Source organism: Mirounga angustirostris, unplaced genomic scaffold (genome assembly GCF_029215605.1).
Source record: "Mirounga angustirostris isolate CCGP_5_RB_7025 unplaced genomic scaffold, mMirAng1.0.hap1 SCAF_2, whole genome shotgun sequence".
Classification (NCBI taxonomy): Eukaryota; Metazoa; Chordata; class Mammalia; order Carnivora; family Phocidae; genus Mirounga; species Mirounga angustirostris.
In genome coordinates this window covers 99,058,257-99,079,147 of record NW_026991710.1, presented here as the reverse complement: position 1 = coordinate 99,079,147, position 20,891 = coordinate 99,058,257, and the positions used below count along the sequence as shown (strand labels likewise).

At 35.5% G+C, this 20,891-nt stretch overlaps 1 long non-coding RNA gene across 2 annotated transcripts in view; it reads right to left on the bottom strand.

The window, feature by feature from the left end:
• The window catches only part of LOC135363638 (uncharacterized), a 100,372-nt gene that overhangs the window by 538 nt on the left and 78,943 nt on the right, over positions 1-20,891 (bottom strand). The window contains exons 4-5 of one of the 2 annotated variants that reach the window (XR_010409516.1): positions 221-295; positions 99-131 (exon numbers count right to left, since the gene is read on the bottom strand). This is a non-coding gene — a long non-coding RNA (uncharacterized LOC135363638). The remainder of the gene's footprint in view (positions 1-98; positions 132-220; positions 296-20,891) is intronic. The other variant, XR_010409517.1, reaches the window with a different exon arrangement.

Below are 20,891 nucleotides of genomic sequence, written 5' to 3'. Positions count from 1 at the left end.
ACCATTTAAAACATATGCCAATAAAATGTTCAAAGGATTCCTACAAGGCTCCAAAGATAAACACAGGCAATACTTTTTTCTTGCAAAACTCTACTTACCTGAAGCAGTGAACTCAAATATCCAGCATGGTTCTGTGGAAAAATACAAAAGATAAACATATACTATTTTATTCATTTACTAGGAATTAAAACCTTTAGGGCATGTGACCTGGAAGGTTTACCTCTCAGCTCAACCTGCTGTTAGCTATGTGACTTGGGGTGAGTCCTTTCACATCTCCTTGCCCCATTTGCCTCATCTGTAAAGGGAAATAATGACAAATACCTCAGGGAAGTCTTAAATGAAGAATAGATGCAAAATTCTTATAATCAGGCCAGTCACACAGTAAATGTTCACTAAATCCCAGCTATTATTTCCAGTTTTATTATTATCTTCACTATTCTAGTGAGGTGGCACCTTAAAGCGGCTGACCATTAAAACTCTAACTTGTAAGAAACAAGCAACAATAAGTCTGTGGAAAGTGATGAGACTCACTTCAAAACACATTGAAAAAAATAGAGAGCACTTATAGTCCCTCCTTACTCCTCGCACAATGAGAGTTAAGATTTCAAATGAAGGGCTATTTTTCAATATGTTTACTGCTGGCTACCCTAGAGTTCAGGAGTTTGAGGGAAAACAATAAACAGAAATATGAGAAAAAATGGAGGAGACGTTAAAAACAAATTCAGAAAGCCCAGAAACAATGAAAAGAGATGGGGGAGCGGGGGTTATTAAAGAAATAATGAAGGAAAATGTTCTAGAGTTGAGAAACAATGGACTCATCTTGGGTCCCCCAGCACTGTTACTGGCTTCTCATTGACTACATTAGATGCTAGGAAGCAACAGAGTAATATCTTCAAAGTTCTCCAAATCCTAAAATTTCAAAAATTGATTTTGTCTTTTCTGTATGAAAATCCTGAATGCACATTTGTTTTTTTATAAGTTTTGTCTTGTATTCACTGGTCTTACTAGTTAAATCTGTACTACTATAACAAAATGATCCCTGGGGCACCTGGGCGGCTCAGTCAGTTAAGTGTCTGCCTTCCACTCAAGTCATGATCCTGGAGTCCTGGGATTGAGCCCTGTGTCTTTGAGCTCCACGCTCAGCAAGGAGTCTGCTTCTCCCTCTGCCCCTCCCCCCACTCATGCCCTCTCTTATCTCTCTCTCTCAAATAAATAAACAAACTCTTTAAAAAAATGATCCTGAAATAAAAGCTTCAACATAAGACAGAAAACCTTGAACAGTCTGGAGGCTTGCAGTTCAGGACTGGTAGGATTTCTACACCCATTGTGGTTTCTCGAGATCTTCCAACATATTCATAATGCAGTGGGGAAGGAGTGAAAACCAAGTTTAGTATATATATCTATTCCTTTTAAGGACATGACTTAAAATAGCCACATATTATTTTGGCTCACCTTTCTTCAGGTATAAATTTGTCATAGGGCCAAATCTGGATGCAAGTGAGTCTTGCTGGCCCTTGCTGAGTGACTATGCACCCAGCTAAAACTTGGAAATGTAATTTCAAAAAAAGAAGAGATAAATTAATCCTCGTGGAAAAGTAGCTGTCTCTTTCACTGGTCTTCACCAAGAACCATATAATACTTTCTAGACTTCTGCAACATTTTGGGACATTTTCTTTTTTTCTTTCTTTTTTTTTTTTTGCCATATAACTCACTAGATAGACATAGATATCAAAGATGATATTTGACTAATATGCTTTATTTACTGAAACCAAATCAATCAAATAAAAGTCTACTGTGCAGTGGATAAATAGAAGGTATTACATAAGATTATTTATAAAAAAAACAGAATAATTCCCAGTACAAATGTGGGTAATACTATTAAATAATTTATTTAAAAGCTCTTGAAAATTTTTATATAATTATTTCAAGTTATGTGGCATTTTTCCTTTATTAATTCATTTTAATAATTACTATTGTTTTAATTTTAATTATTTATTTAATTACTTTAATTAAATTATTTAATTTAATAATTACTATTAGCATGTATATGGAAGAACACCTTTTTTTAAATCAGCTATATCTTAAAAATTTTTTTCTAAAGATTTTATTTATTTATTTGAGAGAGAGAAAAAGAGAGCACAAGCAGGGAAAGGGGCAGAGGGAGAAGGAGAAGCAAACTCCCCACTGAACAGGGAACACCCCCCCCCCCCGACAACATGGGACTGAATCCCAGGACCCTGAGATCATGACCTGAACTTTAACCAACTCAGTTACCCAGGTGCTCCACATCTTAATAATTTTTAAGGAAGAAGAAAAGGGTACAAATAAACTAATGAAAAGATTTCCAATTTTTGAGAAAAATAGACCTAAACTATGTGAAAGCAGAATATCAAGGAGTAAAAGGATCCATAAAATATCTTTTGGATGTACTCATTTACTAAGGAAAAATAGAGAAAAATGTAAAAAAGTTGCTATAATTAACTACAAAAAGATTGAATTACCAAAAATATGTTGATATTAATTTGAAAGTAGAGAGTTATCTACTAACATGGAATGATAGAAATAACATCAGTGTTTTGCTTGAATTACTCAAATAATCTCTTCAATCATATATTTTGCCTTTAAAAAATTCTTTTGGATCAACAACTGGATTCAATAACAATAGATAGTACTGTATTTTATTATTTCCTGAAGATAGAAGATTTTTAAGCTATTATGAGACTATTGCCATGATGCTTATTAATTTTAATTTAAACTTCTTCTTTAAATCTGCATTATGCTCTGACACACTGCCATACAGCTAAGTCTAAATCATTCATTCATCCATTCAACAATATTTATTTTGGGGCTACTCTATGCCAGACATTGTTCTAGGCATGTGGGATACAAAAATCAACAACAAAAAAAGACACAGAAAAATCCTTGCCTCAGAGAGCTCACATCTTGCAGGGGAAGACAAATAATGAATAGAGATGGGGAATAATTAAATTATGTGGTATTTTAAAAGATGACAATGTGCTATAGGAAAACACAGAAGGTGACACAGAAGATCAGGAGGGCTGGGACTGGGAGGAATTGGCAATATTAGATAGGATGACCAGATAGCCCTCAGGGGAAATGCTGTGAAGCATGGAAATATCTGGAGAAAGAGAGCTTTTAACACAGAAAGAGCCAATATACAGGACTTAAGCTGGGAGACAGCCTGGTTTGTTCCAGGAAGCAACGAACTCCCGAAGGAAATAAAGTGGCAGACATGGAAAGGCATGAGGGGAAATGATCTGGGTGGAAGACCCTGAGTCTGGAAAGAGTTGGAAAGAGTCTGAGAAAAAGCCAAAGGCCTGAGCGCAGAGGCCTTGTAGGCCACAGGGAGGATGCTGAATTTTATTCTATGTGTGGTGAGAAGCTATGGCAGATTTGTAAACAGCAGAATGACCTTATGTGCTTTAATTTTACAGGACGGTTATGACTGCTGAGTGCAAAACAGAATGTAGGGGCAAAAATGGAGGTAGGAGGCTCCTGAGGGGTCCAGAGCTAGATAAAATGTTGGTTTAGATCAGCAGTAGAGGACATGGTCAGTAGAGGTCGGTTGAGGGTTAAATTTTTATTTATTTTATTTATTTATTTTTAAGATTTTATTTATTTTTGAGAGAAAGAGAGCATGAGCTGGGGCGGGGGGAGTTTCAGAGGGAGATTCAAGCAGGTTCCCCGCTGAGCAGGGAGACTGACTCAGGGCTCCATCCCAGGACCCTGGGATCATGACCTGAGCCAAAGGCAGACAACTTAACAGACTGAGCCACCCAGGCTCCCCGAGGGTTACATTTTTAAAACAGAGTGAATAATATTTGATAATGAATTGAATGTCAGATATGAAAAATGAAGGATGGCTCCTAGGTTATTTCCTAAGCAACTAGGCAAATTGAGGTAATAATTACCAGGCAGGTTCTTATTTGTTTTCTGAAAGAAATCACTGCATAATTCTTTCCAAGTTTCACATGTGCATTAAAAATATAATGGAAATAAAGGTTTTGGCACATCATATCAGACATGAAACTACAGCTTAAATCAAGATATATATGTTTTTATTTAATATTTCTTTTCTGTGTTATATATAAAAGCTAATTAAAAATTTAATGAATATTATCTATGAAGCTACCAATGCAGAGGACAGAAAAATCTGGAGATTAGTTTTGAATAATCTAACATCACTGTACTTTCTGCCTAATGAGAGTGAAAATGAGGTAACCAACACTACACACCTGCTATTAAACTGAAGAAAAGGCCATTTTATAAGCATTAAACTCCTGTGGTCTGCCAAATGTTCCTAGTCACTCACCTATTGGGAGGGTAATTACCATTCTAAGATTGCTAAAGCAATAGAATATGCCTTTATTTTCCTTCAGGCTGAAATTTTTTTTTTTTTAAAGATTTTATTTATTTGATAGAGAGAGACACAGCGAGAGAGGGAACACAAGCAGGGGGAGTGGGAGAGGGAGAAGCAGGCTTCCCGCTGAGCAGGGAGCCCGATGCGGGGCTTGATCCCAGGACCCTGGGATCATGACCTGAGCCCAAGGCAGACGCTTAACCGACTGAGCCACCCAGGCGCCCCCAGGCTGAAAATTTTTAAATGTTTTTTTTTTTTTAAAGATTTTATTTATTTATTTGACAGAGAGAGACACAGTGAGAGAGGGAACACAAGCAGGGGGAGTGGGAGAGGGAGAAGCAGGCTTCCTGCTGAGCAGAGAGCCGGATGCGGGACTCGATCCCAGGACCTTGGGATCATGACCTGAGCCGAAGGCAGACGCTTAACGACTGTGCCACCCAGGCGCCCCTTTTTAAATGTTTTTAAAAGTTCACTTTCCAGGCTCCTTATTTGATTTATGGGAATTAAGGTGACATTACTGTATCACCTCAATCAAACCTGACAATAGTTTTCTTAATCTAATAAAAATGCCCCCCATAATAATAACAAGTTTATTTTGCTGTGAGGCATTTTTAATTGCATAGTGTGTGACTATAATTGAACTGTACCCGTTTTTGGTTGACATTTTAATCATCCCATTAGCCAGAAAATAAATGTTATGAAACTTCGAAAAATAATTTTTGGTAGTTTAGAACTGTTTTTAGCCATTCTTACAAACATTCAATTAGACTTCTCCTGAAATCCTTTAAACATGGGAGAATTTTCTTCAAGTTAACTTCTTTTCTCAATACGTTTAGTATTTTCCCTTAAATATTAACTTCCCCCTTGGAGTTCTCAAGAAAAATGAAACCTTATTATATCTTTCTCTCATCCTTAATCTGATCTTTTTGGAATCTTTTCTGCCCTCGGTTTTGTACAAAAATACCTGTTTCACATGGTTCATAGAATCCCCAAACTTTTAAAGCTCACAGTTTTTGATCTTGGCTCTGTGGCTATGAAAAACGCATGAGAAATTTTATTATTATTTTGCAAAGAGGGCCAAAAGTAACAGAAAAGGACAGGTAAGCCCTGGACCTAAACAAATTTAAGGTTTTCACCTAAGAGAGAGAAGGGTAGCCCAGTGATACTCAGGAAGTAAGACTTAAATTTAGCTCTACTAAAATGTTTAATGCCCAGCAAGAGATTAATCAGACACAGAAAGGCAAAACTCATCAATGTAGAAATCTTAATGATTTCCAGGAGAATTGGGTGTATTGGGGATTGACTTGGGACTAACGTCCCCTTTGGGGAACAATACCCCAGCTCCACCTACCCTATGCTGTCGTATGTAAGACAAAGCAGGGAATGTTTCTTGGTGTCAAGGGTTGGAGGAGGGAGAACATTGTATCTATTTCACAAACTTTTGCATCGAAATTTACTTTAAACTTTTATTGATGAAAAAGAAAAAAACCGACTTGAGCTAGTTTACATGTGGTGTTAGTCCCTCTGGACTGGGTGATGAGGGTAGTTGGCCAGAAGAAAATCAGTTAACGCACTGAGGTGACACCAGAGAAGGCTGGGATCTTACTCTCCTCCATGGATTCCTATGATTCTTAAGTCTTCTCCTCTTATACCCTAGATTTTAAGATTCAATCGTTAAACTTTTTTTTTTCTTTCTCTACTCTCTCTTAATATGTATTTCCAAAGATCTTTCACTGTGAGGCAAGACATCAGCAAAAGATTCATGTCACCCCAATATTAAAATGTACCCCAAATAAAAAATTGTGAAAATGTGAAGCATAGAAACATTTCAATCAGGCAACATAATATTGTGTATTAATGATTCCCAAATCTAAAATTTTATTCCCATCAAATTGCCTACTAGTCCTTTTCAGGTGTATATCCCATCTCTAAACCCTGTTTTCTCTCTTCTCTTACAATTTACAGAAATAGTAAATAAAGAGTGCTATCATTGCTCTCCAAGTCAGAGATACCCTTTAACCTCCACTTCCAATGCTCCATGTCCAGTCTGTCATCAACACTTTGATCTATGCCTCATATGTGTTCCTTTCTTTTTTTTCTAAGTTCTAGCCCTCATCACAGCATGCTTAGAGTATTGATGCACAATCTCAGTTTCACCTTGCCTCTAGGCAGAAGCAGGGAAGATATCATCATGGTAAGTAGTGTTCTTAAGTCAGATTTCCTTTTACTTCCCAGGTCCACCACTTAATATGTGTGTGTGGTTTTGGGCAAATTATTTTCTTCTTATGATTCTTTTCCTCATCTAGAAACTAAGTATAAGAATAGTACTTCCCTCATGTAATTGTTATGATTATATGAAGGAATACATGGGAAGTGTTAGAACAACATCTGGAATTCTAGCAAGCATTCATAAGATATTAGTTACTAAGACATCACATTCCAATCCACTTGACCCAAATGTGTCAGCATCAGCCTTACTAAAATATCAGTTAATTCAGCCATTAACTATAAATGTATTTAGCAAATGAGTGTCTGCTTTTTTTTTTTTTTTAAGACTTATGTATTTATTTGAGAGACAGTGCGAGTGGAGGGAGGGGCAGAAAGAGAGAGGATCTCAGGCAGACTACCCAGTGAGCACAGAGCCCAATATGGGGCTCAATCTCATGACCCCAAGATCATGACCTGAGCCAAAATCAAGAGTCCAAAGCCCAACTGACTGAGCCACCCAGGCACCCTGAGTGTCTGTTTTATAGTAGGCATTGTTGGCAAATAAAACCATCAAATTCACCAACAAATAGATGGGGTAGGGGGAGATATGGATACTAAATAAGAAAACAAATATATGAACAAATAACTTATATTGTGACAATGGTTATGTTGTGATTAAGATAAAATCAGATGTGATGGACGTGGAGGTTGTAGCCACTTTAGATTGGGAGGTTAAAGTAAATGTCATAGAAGAGGTGACATGTGTCTTTTAAATAATATCACATAATTGGCATTGTGTCACAGGTAAGCTTTTGAGACTGGCTTTCACTCAGAATAATGCCTTTGAGATTCATCCAAGTTGTTATAATTTCTTATTTTAACTATAAAATATGTTTTAAAGAACTCAGGAGTTTTTACACAGATATTTACCATTTCTGTTGTTCTCCCTTCAGATGGTACAACTTTCCTTCTGGTATCATGTTCCTTCTCTAAAGAATTTATTTTAGCAATTATTTTATACAATTTTTGCTAGCAGCAACTTCTCTTAGTTTTCCTTCATCTAAGTATGTTTTGATTTCACTTCCATTCTTGGGATGGGATATTTCTACTAAATATAGAATCCTGTGTTAACAATTCTCTTCCTGAAGCACTTTAAAATTTTTGCTCCACTTCCTTCTGAGCTCTGTAGGTTCTGAAAACCATTTGTCATTATTCCCTAAAAGTAGTGGGTCGTTTCTCCTGGGTGCCATCAAGACTTTTTTCTTTGTATTTGGTTTTTAGCCATTTGATTAAGATGTGTCTAGGTTTCCCTGGGTTTATCATGTTTAAGAATTGTTGAACTCCTGGAATCTGTAGATTTATGTCTTTAGTCAAATTTCACTGGCTTTCAGCCATCATTTCTTCAAATACTTTTAAACACCATATTCTTTCTCTTCTTCTGTGAGTCTAATGACATGAAGGTTATGTTCAATGTCAGTTTCATTTTCAAACATTTTCAGGGTTGCCCATATCTGTGGCATATATGAGCCCCTTAGCTTGGTACATGGGTGGTCACTGGTGGTCCATCTGTTAGTTCTCAGTATCTTTTGTTATGTGTTTAGAATCAGATCCACAAATTCAGAGCTCAGGAGTGAACCCAAGAGTTTATAATGACTTTATGGTCTCCCCTTTCCAAGTCCTTTCCCTTTTTTGGTCCTTTACCAGAAAGCTGAGGTTTTAGGTACTCCACTCGCTGCACTCTTTCAGTAACTGTGTGCACATCCAGAACAATGGGCAGTGTGACAGAAAGAAGAAAAGCAATAGGTGTTCACTCAACCTTCTTAGAATCACAGCTTCTCCAATTAGAGAGGAAGATCTTCTTCCCTTTGAATTTTTAACACCTCCAGGCTCCTATTGCCACATATTCGTGCTGCTCATTCCACAGCCACTGTAAGTTTGTCTGGAGGCTAGAGTATGAGAGAACTGAGAAAGAAAAACATGAGGGGATTCCCCCAACTTTCTCTGAATATTTGGAGACCTTTATTCCACTCTTCAGATGGAAGAAGAGGGTTTCTCCTGGAACTCTGTCTGCACCTTGCTGCCCTCTTCTGGTGTTTGAGCTGTCTTACATTCAGGCCAGGGTATACCAGGGGAAAATGGGAAACCCTTTGCCAGTTTGGTGTATGTTGAATTCTGCTCTTCTTCCCCTGTCTGCCAGCCACTACTTATTTTTCAAACACTTCAAATGAATTCCGTTCCCTGAATTCTGTCCAGGTTTTAGAGCTATATCTGATGAGATATACAAGGTAGAATCTACTTAACCCATCTTACCCAAAATCAGAATTCCCACTTTGCTCATTTTAGTAATTAATTTTCATATAATGTATCTATTTGCTGCTGACTTGGATAAGTATTTCGTTTCTTAGTATAGCGATATAGAATGTGGCTACAGAAAAAGAATGCAGAGGGATCTAGTGGAACAAGTAGATCCTGGCTCCAAGAGCCAAAGTAATATGTAGGCTAAAAGTACTGGGTCAAAAAGCTAGACTATGAACTATGTGTTCCGCATAGCAGGGACTAACATATGTTCATTCTGGTGCACCCAGCACCCACTATAAAGTCACATATGTGGTACCCATCAAACATTTGTAGAATTCTTACTGGGTTGGTTCAAGAGAGGATAAAGAAATATCAAGGCAAAATGTACTGCTGGAATTCCTGGGATTTGGTTACTCAATCAGCAAATAATTGATATAATCATATTACCATCTATGGAACATTTGCACTTCTTAATCCTTTATGGGCAAAATTTATCCTAAAAAAATTGTCAAATAACTTGTTGAGACAGATATAGGTAGTTTGCATGTTTTTCTCTGATCTAAAAGTCTAGTGCTTATTTTTAAAGAAAATGGGATTTATTTTGGAAAACTTACATTTAACAAATACCTTTTGGCTTCTAAAGATGATGGTGTCTTTTGAATGATTACCCATCCGCTTTTTAATTCTACCTTCAAAAATTGTGCAAAAGCTTATTTATGGTTTCTGAATTGTCAGTGGCCTGTCATTGTTGAAAATGTGAACAAATTGTATTGCTATATGTACTTACAGCATTCCAACTAAGAAATGTAATAATCTTTTATCTAGCCCCATGTGCTTATTTTAGAAATGAAGAAATTAAGACTCATAAAGATTAAGGAACTTGCACAAGATTATATAGAATACTAGTAAAAGGAACAAGACTCAAAAGGCCTCTTGATCCTGCTCTAACTGTTCTATTCTTACTGTAGTCTCTTACCGTTGTTTTAACAGCTGTTACAACACCTGAGAGATGTGAACTAATTTTTACTTTTAGAAGGTAAAGATAGTTCTTTTATTTTACATTTTGGGAAAATGTCAGTGGTTTAGAAAAATGGGTTTGATTTTTGTCTCAAGATAACTGCAGCTCTAAGCATCATGTCTTCAAACTGCATATGAAGACATGAATGTGCTGGAGGACACACGATGCCAATTGATATGCTGTGATCTCTGTATCATCTACTAACTTTCTCCTCTCTTCTAAATCACCAGGTTATAATCACTTCCTTCCTTAGACTCCTAACACTTACACCTTTCTTTCTAAGTTTTTTGTCTGGAAAACATCATTACTCTAAGCTGAAACAAATCTCTGCCTTTTCCATTACTGTGCATTGACTCTTAGTTGTATATGGAAAGAAACATACCACCATGCCAACTCCAAAATGTCTATCTCCAGACTGGACTTCTCTCCTGAACTCCACATTAACAGAATTACAGACTACTGACATCTAGACCTCAATGTATAATAAACATCCCAATGTTAACATGCCCCTAACTAAGCTCTGGGTATTTTTCTCAAAACTTTACACTTGGTGTCCCTTTATTTTGAGTTGTTAAAATTTTTTATCCTTAATATTTCTATTATTTTTAATATTCCAGGTGAACATTTCCCATTCTCTGGCTTTCCCATCTTTAAATATATTACCATAATTGTTCTACAATATGACTTGATCATTCCAATATCTGAAATCTCAGCAGGTCTCTTTCTGATATGTGTGCTTCTGCTGAGCCTTGCTGTTTCCTGGTGTGTTTGAGCATATTTGTATACCACTCATTACTCTAGTTCAAAGTTACACACGAAGGCAGACCAGCTGGGTATAATGAAGCATTGGCTGATGTCGTCTCTTTAGTGGTTTCTAATCTTTAATCTTTAAGAAATTAGAGCAAGTCCCATACATCTGCCTATCTTCCTTTATTATGGTATTTGCAATTACAATAATCACTTATTCATCAACTATTTGGGAGAGCAAATGTGTTTCTTAATGTTTTGTTCTACAGCTGTTTTGCCACACAATATTTTAGGAATTGTCTATAAAAGCTTTTTTTCTTTTTTTGTAATAAAATTTTGCTGAAAAACACACAGGTGGGAAAAACAAAGTATATTTAGTATACTTTGCTTGAGATTTCTCCTCTCTTCATTTTGTTTACTCCAAGTCAATATAAAAGATACTACATCAAAAACTAATGATGTAATGTATGCTGATTAACATAACATAATAATAAAAAAAAGAGTGAAAAAAAAAGACAGTACATAGTTAACTTCATTTTTACTCTCAATATACATAAACACTTAAGCATGTTTTCTAAAACTAACTGATATTTATTATAAAATATCCAGTGTCAAGACACGTAAGAACTGAATAAGTAAAAATACTAACAACATTCTTGGTTGGGAAAACTCAACTTTGAAATCTGTAAATTCTCAAAAACTGTACCTGAAAATTTTATGTGTTACCAATCAATATCCCATGAGATAGTATTTCAGAGCTTGACAATATGACTCTAAAATTCACTTTAAAAAAATGACTAATAAAAAGAGAAGAAAATTTTTTGTTTTGTTTTTTAAGGTTTTATTTATTTGACAGAGAGAGAGAGTGAGAGAGCACAAGCAGGGGGAGTGGCAGAGGGAGAAGAAGAAGCAAACTGCCTGCATGGGGCTTCCTGCTCAGCAGGGATTCTGCTTCTCCCTCTGCCCCTCCCCCTGCTCCCAATGTGGGGCTCCATCCCAGGACCCTGAGCTCATGACCTGACCAGAAGGCAGCCGCTTAGCTGACTGAGCCACCCAGGCACCCCAAAAGAGAAGAAATGTTGAAAAAAAATAAAGTTAAAGAAATTTGTCCAGATGGTGATATATATTCCTAAACCAGAAATAGATAAATCAGTGCATGAAATAAAAAGTCCAGGAACAAAGTTAGTAGATGATACAGAGATCACAGCATATCAATGGTGAAAATGATTGATTATTTAATTATTGGTATTTGGAAACTAACCACTTGGAAAAAAATTAAATAATCCAAATATTTACTATATACATTACTATAAATTCCAGAGTAATAATAATTGAAAGTAATAAATATGGTATGATGCAAGAGTGGTGCCCTACAAACTTTTGTAATGTGGCAGCCTGGAATAAGAGATTACAAAAATGCTAGAAAAATACATGGGCAAGTGATCAACTAATCTTAGAGCAAAGATAATGACAGGAAAATGACTTTACTGTGTAAAATTTTAACATTAGATAATGAAAAACACACAAATTGAAAACATTTGGGGCACCTGAGTGGCTCGGTCAGTTAAGCGTCAACTCTTGATTTCAGCTCAGGTCACGATCTCAGGTCCTGGGATTGGGCCAGCATTGGGCTCTGCGCTCAGTGGGGAATCTGCTTGAGGATTCTCTCCCTTCCTCTGCCCCTCCCCCCACTCATGCAAGCTCTCTAAAGTAAACAAATGTTTTTAAAAAACTGAAAACATTTAAAGATAAATGATAAACTAAGAAAACACATTTTTCAACATATTTACCAGACAAAATATTTATATACCAAGTTTAAAGTTTCTATAAAACCTCAAATAAAAAAGATGCACATCTTTCCAATAATAACGGAAGTATAAGATAAGAATATATTTACAGGGCGCCTGGGTGGCTCAGTTGGTTAGGCGACTGCCTTCGGCTCAGGTCATGATCCTGGAGTCCCTGGATCGAGTCCCGCATCGGGCTCCCTGCTTGGCGGGGAGCCTGCTTCTCCCTCTGACCCTCCCCCCTCTCATGTGCTCTCTCTCTCTCATTCTCTCTGTCTCAAATAAATAAATAAAATCTTTAAAAAAAAAAAAGAATATATTTACAAAGAAATAATATAAGCAACAAATATTATGTAAAAAAATTATTTACCCTCATTATTAATAAAGAAATGCTTAATAAGATACTTTTCCATCATAAAATTGGCAAGTATAAAATAATTATTTGCAATACTAAAATTGGTGACCTTTTAGAGAAAATAGTCAATCGTATAAATTATTATTGAGTAAATTGTGCTATTTTTCTGACTTTAAAAATCTTGTTTCATCTTTAACCTATCAATTTCACATCTAGGAATTTGTTCAAAAATTTTTTTTAATTTTCTGCATTTATATTTAACTATGATAAATAATTTTAAAGCAACCTAAATACACAATATATTCAGCAAATAAAATACACAATATATTCAACTGGATCCCTGCATGAATATACGTTGTATACTAATTTTTATCACTAAGAAATATGTTTAACTATTATCAAATAAAATAGGTTGCTGGGCAGTATAGTTTGTCTTTATACATATGCCTGTCTGATTAATTTTAAGAGTAGGATAGAACTGGGTAGCAGGGGAATCTAATAAACCTGGTAGCAAACCTGAAGGGACCGCTTGCTAGGTATATGAACATATTCCATGGCAATAAAATTCTACTCCTTTGAAATCTAATACACACAAATTTCAGGAAACATTTATAAGAAAGTTCACAGCAGTGTCGTTCCCGATAGCCCCATCCATAATAGAAAGGGTAGAAAAACGAAGCACATTCACATAACAAGGAAAGTAAACAGAATACAGCTACACAACAAGTATAACTCTCATAAACATAATATTGGGCAGAAGAAACATGACACATGCATACAGTATGAGTCTATTTATATAAAGCTTAAAAATCTAGTAAAGCAAAACTATCTTATTTAGGCAAACAAGCATATGTGAAAAAAAACTATGAAGAAAAATAGCAAGGAAACAATTATCACATAAGGATAGTAGTTACCTCTAGAGCAGAGGTAAGAGGGTATAACCAATAATCCCACGGCCTCTGGCCTGCTCACAGTGTTCTATTTCTTGACTTCGGTGAAGAGGGAGGTAAGTGCATGGGAGATCACATTATAATAATTTACTTATTCACATATTTATATCTTTATGCTTTACATGTATTATATTTCACAGTAAAATAAGGATTTTTAGAAGCTGGCGTTTGTTTCTGTATCAGAAGCATCCAGGTCCTTTGATCATCTGATTAATGAGCTATAACATATGATGAGGTAAGGAGGAAGGACATGATCCCCGCAGGGTCTATCACTCCATTCTGAGCCACTGCTCACCCACTCGATTTGTCTCCCATTGTAGAGAATATCCTTGAGTTTTTCCAGGAGCAGGATGCATTTTGCTGCACCGTGCCTACTCCTTAGCCTTGTTGCCATAGGGATTAACATGAAGCATTTATAAAGCAGTTGGCCAGGTTTGCATGCCATCACTTCACAGGGCCAGATGTGGCCTGAACCCATGACCTTGTTAGTACCTAAAGTAAATAACTGGAGGAACCAATTCGAGCAAGTCCTAAAAAGAATGGTAAGTGAATAAAAAAACATAAGGAATGTAGGAATGCCCTTTAAAGTAACTAATTAAAACATCTATTAGTTCTAGAATGAAAAATAGATGAATAGAGTCAAGGCAGACAATTCTTATATGGAGTTAGACTATAATATCAAGTTTTATCTTTCCTCTGAGCAAAAAAGAAAAGAAAAACGAAAAACAGGTTAAGCATCATCTTTATATGTGAGATACAGTACATTTTTATTATTACCCTCCATACAAGACACATAGTTGACTATAGCTAATGGCACTTAAAAATTACTTTTCTAATATCCAGAAATGAAGAAAAACAAATAGGAATACTAGTAACTATATTTCATAGAAGAATAACTGTTGACAAACAGAATCTAGATGACATATTTACATTTTTTAACAGTTAAAATTTTAAGAAAGTAGAAAATGCATGCAAAAGAATATAAATAACATACTAAATATTTTATACCAACTGTTATTTAAGGTCCAAAATGCTGCTGTAATTAAATTTGAGAATAAGCATTATAATTTCCTCAATAACTTAATATGTAAAATTAGCTACCTCTGGAAAGAGTGCTTGCTTATATAAAATATTAGAATTGTTTTTACTTTTCAGCTTTATTATATAAAATTATGACTAAACCTCTTGAAGACATTTTCTTAAATGGAAAATTTCAAAACTTAAACCAAATTGCTGCTTCTAACACACTTTACACTTACATTTTCTTCAGGTTTCATTGACCATTGGCCAAATTTCTATCCATTTCTATCTACCCAATTTCAAAATGCTGAGTCTCTTTTGTATTTGTACATTGTTATAAAAATAGAAATTTTTTTCTGAGTTGAAATTATTTAAACATAATTTGCTTTAGTGCTTCCCTTAGTTTAGCTTTCAGCTCCCCCCACCCTTCCTGATGCAAAAATGATGAAAGGTAGAATGACCCTGAGAATGCATCCCATCTCTTTAAGTCTAAATATTCAGGAATGGACAATGTTTCTTTTCAAGGCAATGACCCTTCCTGATTTATTAGCTTCTCCTTCTGGATTTATCCATGTGGGAAAACACTGCCAAAGCTCATTTGTCTTTTCCTGCCTGTATCTTTATGTCCTGACATTGAGGTACTTTGTTCTGCAAAAGTATTTTTAAAAGGTGACAAGCCTTTCCCTGCGGAACATTTAAATAATAATAAAAACCACTTTTAATTAGGATCTGGAATAACTGCTAAGAAGAAAGTGGGAATGGAGCATAGCTTTCCACAGCTCCCACATAGTAGATGGATTTTATGTTTCTTGTCTGTACTTGAACATAGCTCTGCTGTATCAAAGTTGTTTTTCTTTAAGAATATTCATATCCAGCTCTCTCTTTCTTTGTAAGGCTGAACATTTTCTTTATTAAGGATTCTAAGGATATTTCACTGCTCCTAGTACTATTTACCAAAACATTTCCATTTCATCTCTCAAAAGCATTGTTCCTCTCAATATTCAACTTAGAACATCAAGAAAAAAGAATAGTGGGGCACCTGGGTGGCTCAGTCGGTTAAGCATCCGACTCTTGGTCTCAGCTAGGGTCTTGATCTTAGGGCTGTGAGTTCAAGCCCCACGTTGGGCTCCATGCTGGATGTGGAGCCTACTTAAAAAAAAATAGTAAGATGATTTTTATCATCCTAATATTTGAAGCAATGTGTTACTATATGTCTAGTTAAACATTTAGAATATTTTTGGGGGAGAAATAAAATAAGATTATATAATCCACCTTAATCATGTTATAGAATAGAAAACTAAAGCCAAGAAACAAAGTGGAAAATTCAGTATGGTGTTAGTGGACAATACTAAATCTCTTTGGTTTTCCACCGTAGTACACTCATTTAATGAGTATTAATCTAAGGCTGTTTAACAATTTTTAGCTTCAAAATAATAATAAAGACAAAAGAACTTAAAAATAATTTAGACTGGTGAAATTCAGGAAAAAAATAATGACCAAATGTTTGCCATACTATCTATAAATTAGTGTCATGGACAACCTTACCCAAACATATGATTTTTCTTTACAAATAAGATTTCTTCACCAGAAAAAAAAAGTTCCTTATCTCCTCTTATTCTCTCCTCCTGTATATATCATATGTACCAAGCACAAAAAGGAATGCAAATGACATCTCATCTATGAAGTCTTCCCAAGACTTCCCAAGAACACCTTGAGGTTCACATTCTATACTTTCATGTAGCCATATTGTACTGCAATTATTGGTTCATATTCCAGTCTTCTCTATCTAAAATATGAGTTCCCCCAGAGTAGAAAATATGGCATTCATTTTTATATCTATGGTGTTAGCACCATGGTGATTATTCAGTTAGTATTTACTAAGTGAATCAATATATGAATGATTGCCTCATGGTAATTTTCCTAAGTATTCTTGAACTTCCTATACACACACACACACACACACACACATATATATATATTATGTTATATATATATATTTCATATTCTTTTCAAGACACTCTCAGTGTGAATTAATCCACCTACCTAGCTTTTAGAACAATAAACCATCTATTTTCCCTCCCCCACTCCGCTGAACATAACCATGATTTCAGCCTTCAAAGAGGATTATTATAAGGCATTCACTTAGTAATTACACTTTAGCAAGCTATGGAATTTCAAATAGAGATATATTTAGGTTCACTATCCCCTTTATTATGCTGTCAAATTATTTCCAGTATGTTTCAAAGCCTAATAAAAGGCATTAATTGATATTCTGATGGCTTAAAAGGAATGAATGTAGCCTTCAAAATTTTAATGAACTACCAGGGAATAACAAAGGTCCAAAGGAAAAATATGTAGGATCAATATTAACAACAACAACCAATAAAATGTTTTATCCAGTTGGAGTTTCACAACATAAGAGAGATATGAAGAATTTAGAAAGGGTACAAAAAGGTATCATAATTCCAAAAGTTAAGAAAGGAAAACCTGGGATGAAGAAAGGAACTGTAAAAATGGGAAATATGCCTAGATATTTCCTTTTTCCAACACATACGGAACTAAAGAATATGATATCAAGAGGAATTATTTAGGTATCCTGAAGATTATGGGAGTAGGGGAGGGTATTCACAGTTTATTAATTTCTGTAACTTTCAAAATATCAAATGAACATTTGTTACTTTTATAATCATATGAAAATAAAATAAATAACTATAGAAAATGTTCCATACTCCTAGTTCTTAAGCATTGAAACATTTTACTGCAAGAGGTTCTGAAATATCCATCCCTGGAGATTATTAGAAATAGGATAGAGGGGTGCCTGGGTGGCTCAGATGGTTAAGCGTCTGCCTTCGGCTCAGGTCATGATCCCAGGGTCCTGGGATCGAGCCCCGCATCGAGCTCCCTGCTTGGCGGGGAGCCTGCTTCTCCCTCTCCCTCTACTGTTCCCCCTGCTTGTGCTCTCTCACTCTCTCTATCAAATAAATAAATAAAATCTTTAAAAGAAAAAAAAAGAAAGAAATAGGATAGAGACAGATTAGTTTGGAACAGGTCAAGTAAAACTTACTTAAATGGTGACCTCTACATCTGCCTTCCATTACGTAATGTCTATGATCCTGAGTGTTGTTTGAGACAGAAAAATTGCTATTTTTAAAGAAACATAATCTAGCATGCAATAGAAATAGATTTTTGTTTGGGGAACTTGTAAAATCCATAAATTCATATTTTCCTACATTATCAAATAAATCTTTTTCCTTTTGTTTTCTGAGATTTCTTTAAATTTCAGATCTTTCCCTCTTCCCTTTCCATTAAATGATCCTTTAGAGGAAATTCAAAAAAAAATATCATAATAACACCACAACAATTGATTATTTACTGCAAATCCCTATAAGGTACGAGTATAACCAGAGAATGGATAAATGGTCTGAGCCGCACATTAACCTAAATTTATAACACTGTGCATAAGAAACTATATCATGAACCAAAGACATCAGAGATTTCTCAATACTCCAAAACCATTACCCAATAATAATACATACAAGAACAATAATAATATATACAACATCTGGTACATTTATATATCAAATATCTCGAAATTATTGACATTTGACTGTTTTGACCTAAATAAAATTCAATCTCATGTGATTCAATGTAAGGCATGGTTATTTCAAAAATCACAAAAATGAATTATTATTATTATGTAATACCATATATGATGAAATAAATAGCCTTAGATAAATACTATTCAGATATGAAATGGGAACTTTCTGTTTCATTCCTTTTAGCTATTTTGATTTGGAAATTTTGTTTTTACTTTTCTATAACTATGTTAATCAAACGTGCTTTCTGATAGATCCTTAAAAGGAAGTAGGCTAGAAAGAGAATGGAAAGAATTTCATGATGGATAGAGATGGATATGAAAAATTTTTAAAAAGTACCAAAAAATTAAATAAACCAGGCAAAATGTAGTTTTCATTGATAAGGAACTTGCATATCATACTACATAATTTTGTTTTATTTTTTTTTAAGATTTTATTTATTTGACAGAAAGAGACACAGCGAGAGAGGGAACACAAGCAGGGGGAGTGGGAGAGGGAGAAGCAGGCTCCCCGCAGGGCAGGGAGCCCTATGCGAGGCTCGATCCTAGGACCCCAGGATCATGACCTGAGCCGAAGTTAGACGCCCAACGACTGAGCCATACTACATAATTTTAGTTTAAAACTTCAAATGAACCTTGGTTCAAGTGTTACTTTTCTAGTTATTTTCAGGTCTATTATATGACTGATACAAATATATATTGGTCGAAACAATACATGCTTGCATTCATATAAGGATAACAGTCAATGATTTTTGCTGCGTTTTCTTTATTTCATATATATGTTCTGAAGTTTCTAGCTTTAGTTGATAAAATCCCCAAACTAGAGCACTGAAGGTATTTCTCTCAAGATGAACAGAATCAATCCTAAAATCATTAGGTAATAAATAGATTTTAAGATCTAGAAAAGGTATTCTAAATGAAAATTCTGGGAAAGTAACACTAAGATATATTATTAATTCATTATATATTTAATGTATTTTTGAAGATTGATTGATTGATTTTGAAGAGAGAAAAGGGAGTGGCAGAGGGAGAGAGAGAATCCTCAAGCAGGGAGCCCGAGACCCAGAGCTGGATCCCAGGATCCTGAGATCATGACCTGAGCTGAAATCAAGAGCCAGCCACTTAACTGACTGGGCCGCCCAGGCGCCTCTATTCAATGTATTTTGAATATCCAACACAATCCCCCCTACATTGGCAAGCAATATTTATAGATAATGTTATTCCACCTTTGATTCATAAGGAGGTACACACTATCCTCCACTTTGTATTGAAAGCCTTCAGCCCAAGCAAATTCCATATTGAGGGTACTCATTTTATTTATAGAAAGAATATTTCTATCTCATCTAGGAGTCTGATTTCAATTACACCTGATCAGGTTCCTGCATCTATGGCTCTTTCTGCCAAAAGAGAGTATCTCAGAAAATTTTGGCAAGATTTATACACCAAATCAATCCCTGCCAGCACTTCTCAAACTGAAGTCATAAAGCCATTTGTTGATGTTTAAATCTCCAAAAGCTCAGGGTGGATGGGATACTAAATGAAACTGGATAGAGGGAATATTGCACATCCCTCTGTCTTTTAACCAGCTCACCTTTGTAACAAAGGCTGGGCACTCTATTCAATATTCCTTTTGATTTCCAACCTCTGTTATGTTTTCCTCTTTTTTTCCATGTGTGTTAAAAAAAAAAAAGTCAAAATTCTTCTTCTGTCAATTCTAAATCATTAATTCTGATTTCATGCCCTCATTTGTAACATTATTATTCCTGACACCTTGATACAACCTAATTCTTTCTCTTTATAGAAATGGCTGAAATAAGTCTTTCACCAATTACAACAGGGTACAAGATGATGCCCAATTTTCACTACTAAGCCAGAAATAAGCAAACTACTTAATTAAACTTGTCTCCTGTGTGTGTATGTGTGTGTGTGTGTGAGAGAGAGAGAGAGAGAGGGAAGGAGAGAGGCGGGAGAGAAGGAGGAGGAAGGTGGAGCAGGAGGGGCAGGGGGAGGAGGTGAAGGAAGATAGAGGAGAGGGAGGAAGAGAAGGGAGGAAGGAAATCTGTAGGCAGATTCTTGTTTATTTGTATGTTGTATATCCAAAGAAACCTAAATTAATGAATTATCTGAGACCAAAACTCCTTTATACAAAGAAAAGACTTTATGTAAAGTCATACAAAGTTACACAATACCAACCACAACGAGCAAACAAATCATAAAACTTGAAAACTCTCTTTGTAGCAGCTACGACACCAGAAATACTTCAGTGAGGACCTTTTATTTATCTCCTGCCTAAGTGAATATTGAATATACAATTTGTGCATGCTTGGAAAGCCTCTGAAAGTTTATTTAGCTTTCAGCCTTCTCTTTCAGTGTCCTTCCTCCTTTCCTAACATCGCAGCCCTCGAGGACCCCAGTGCCCTCTTGTTCTCTTACTCTCTCCTGACCTTCCAGTATCGATTTATAGGTGGGGACATGGCACATTTATAAGATGAACAAAAGTTATTCACAATAAGATGTTCCACGAACCAGACA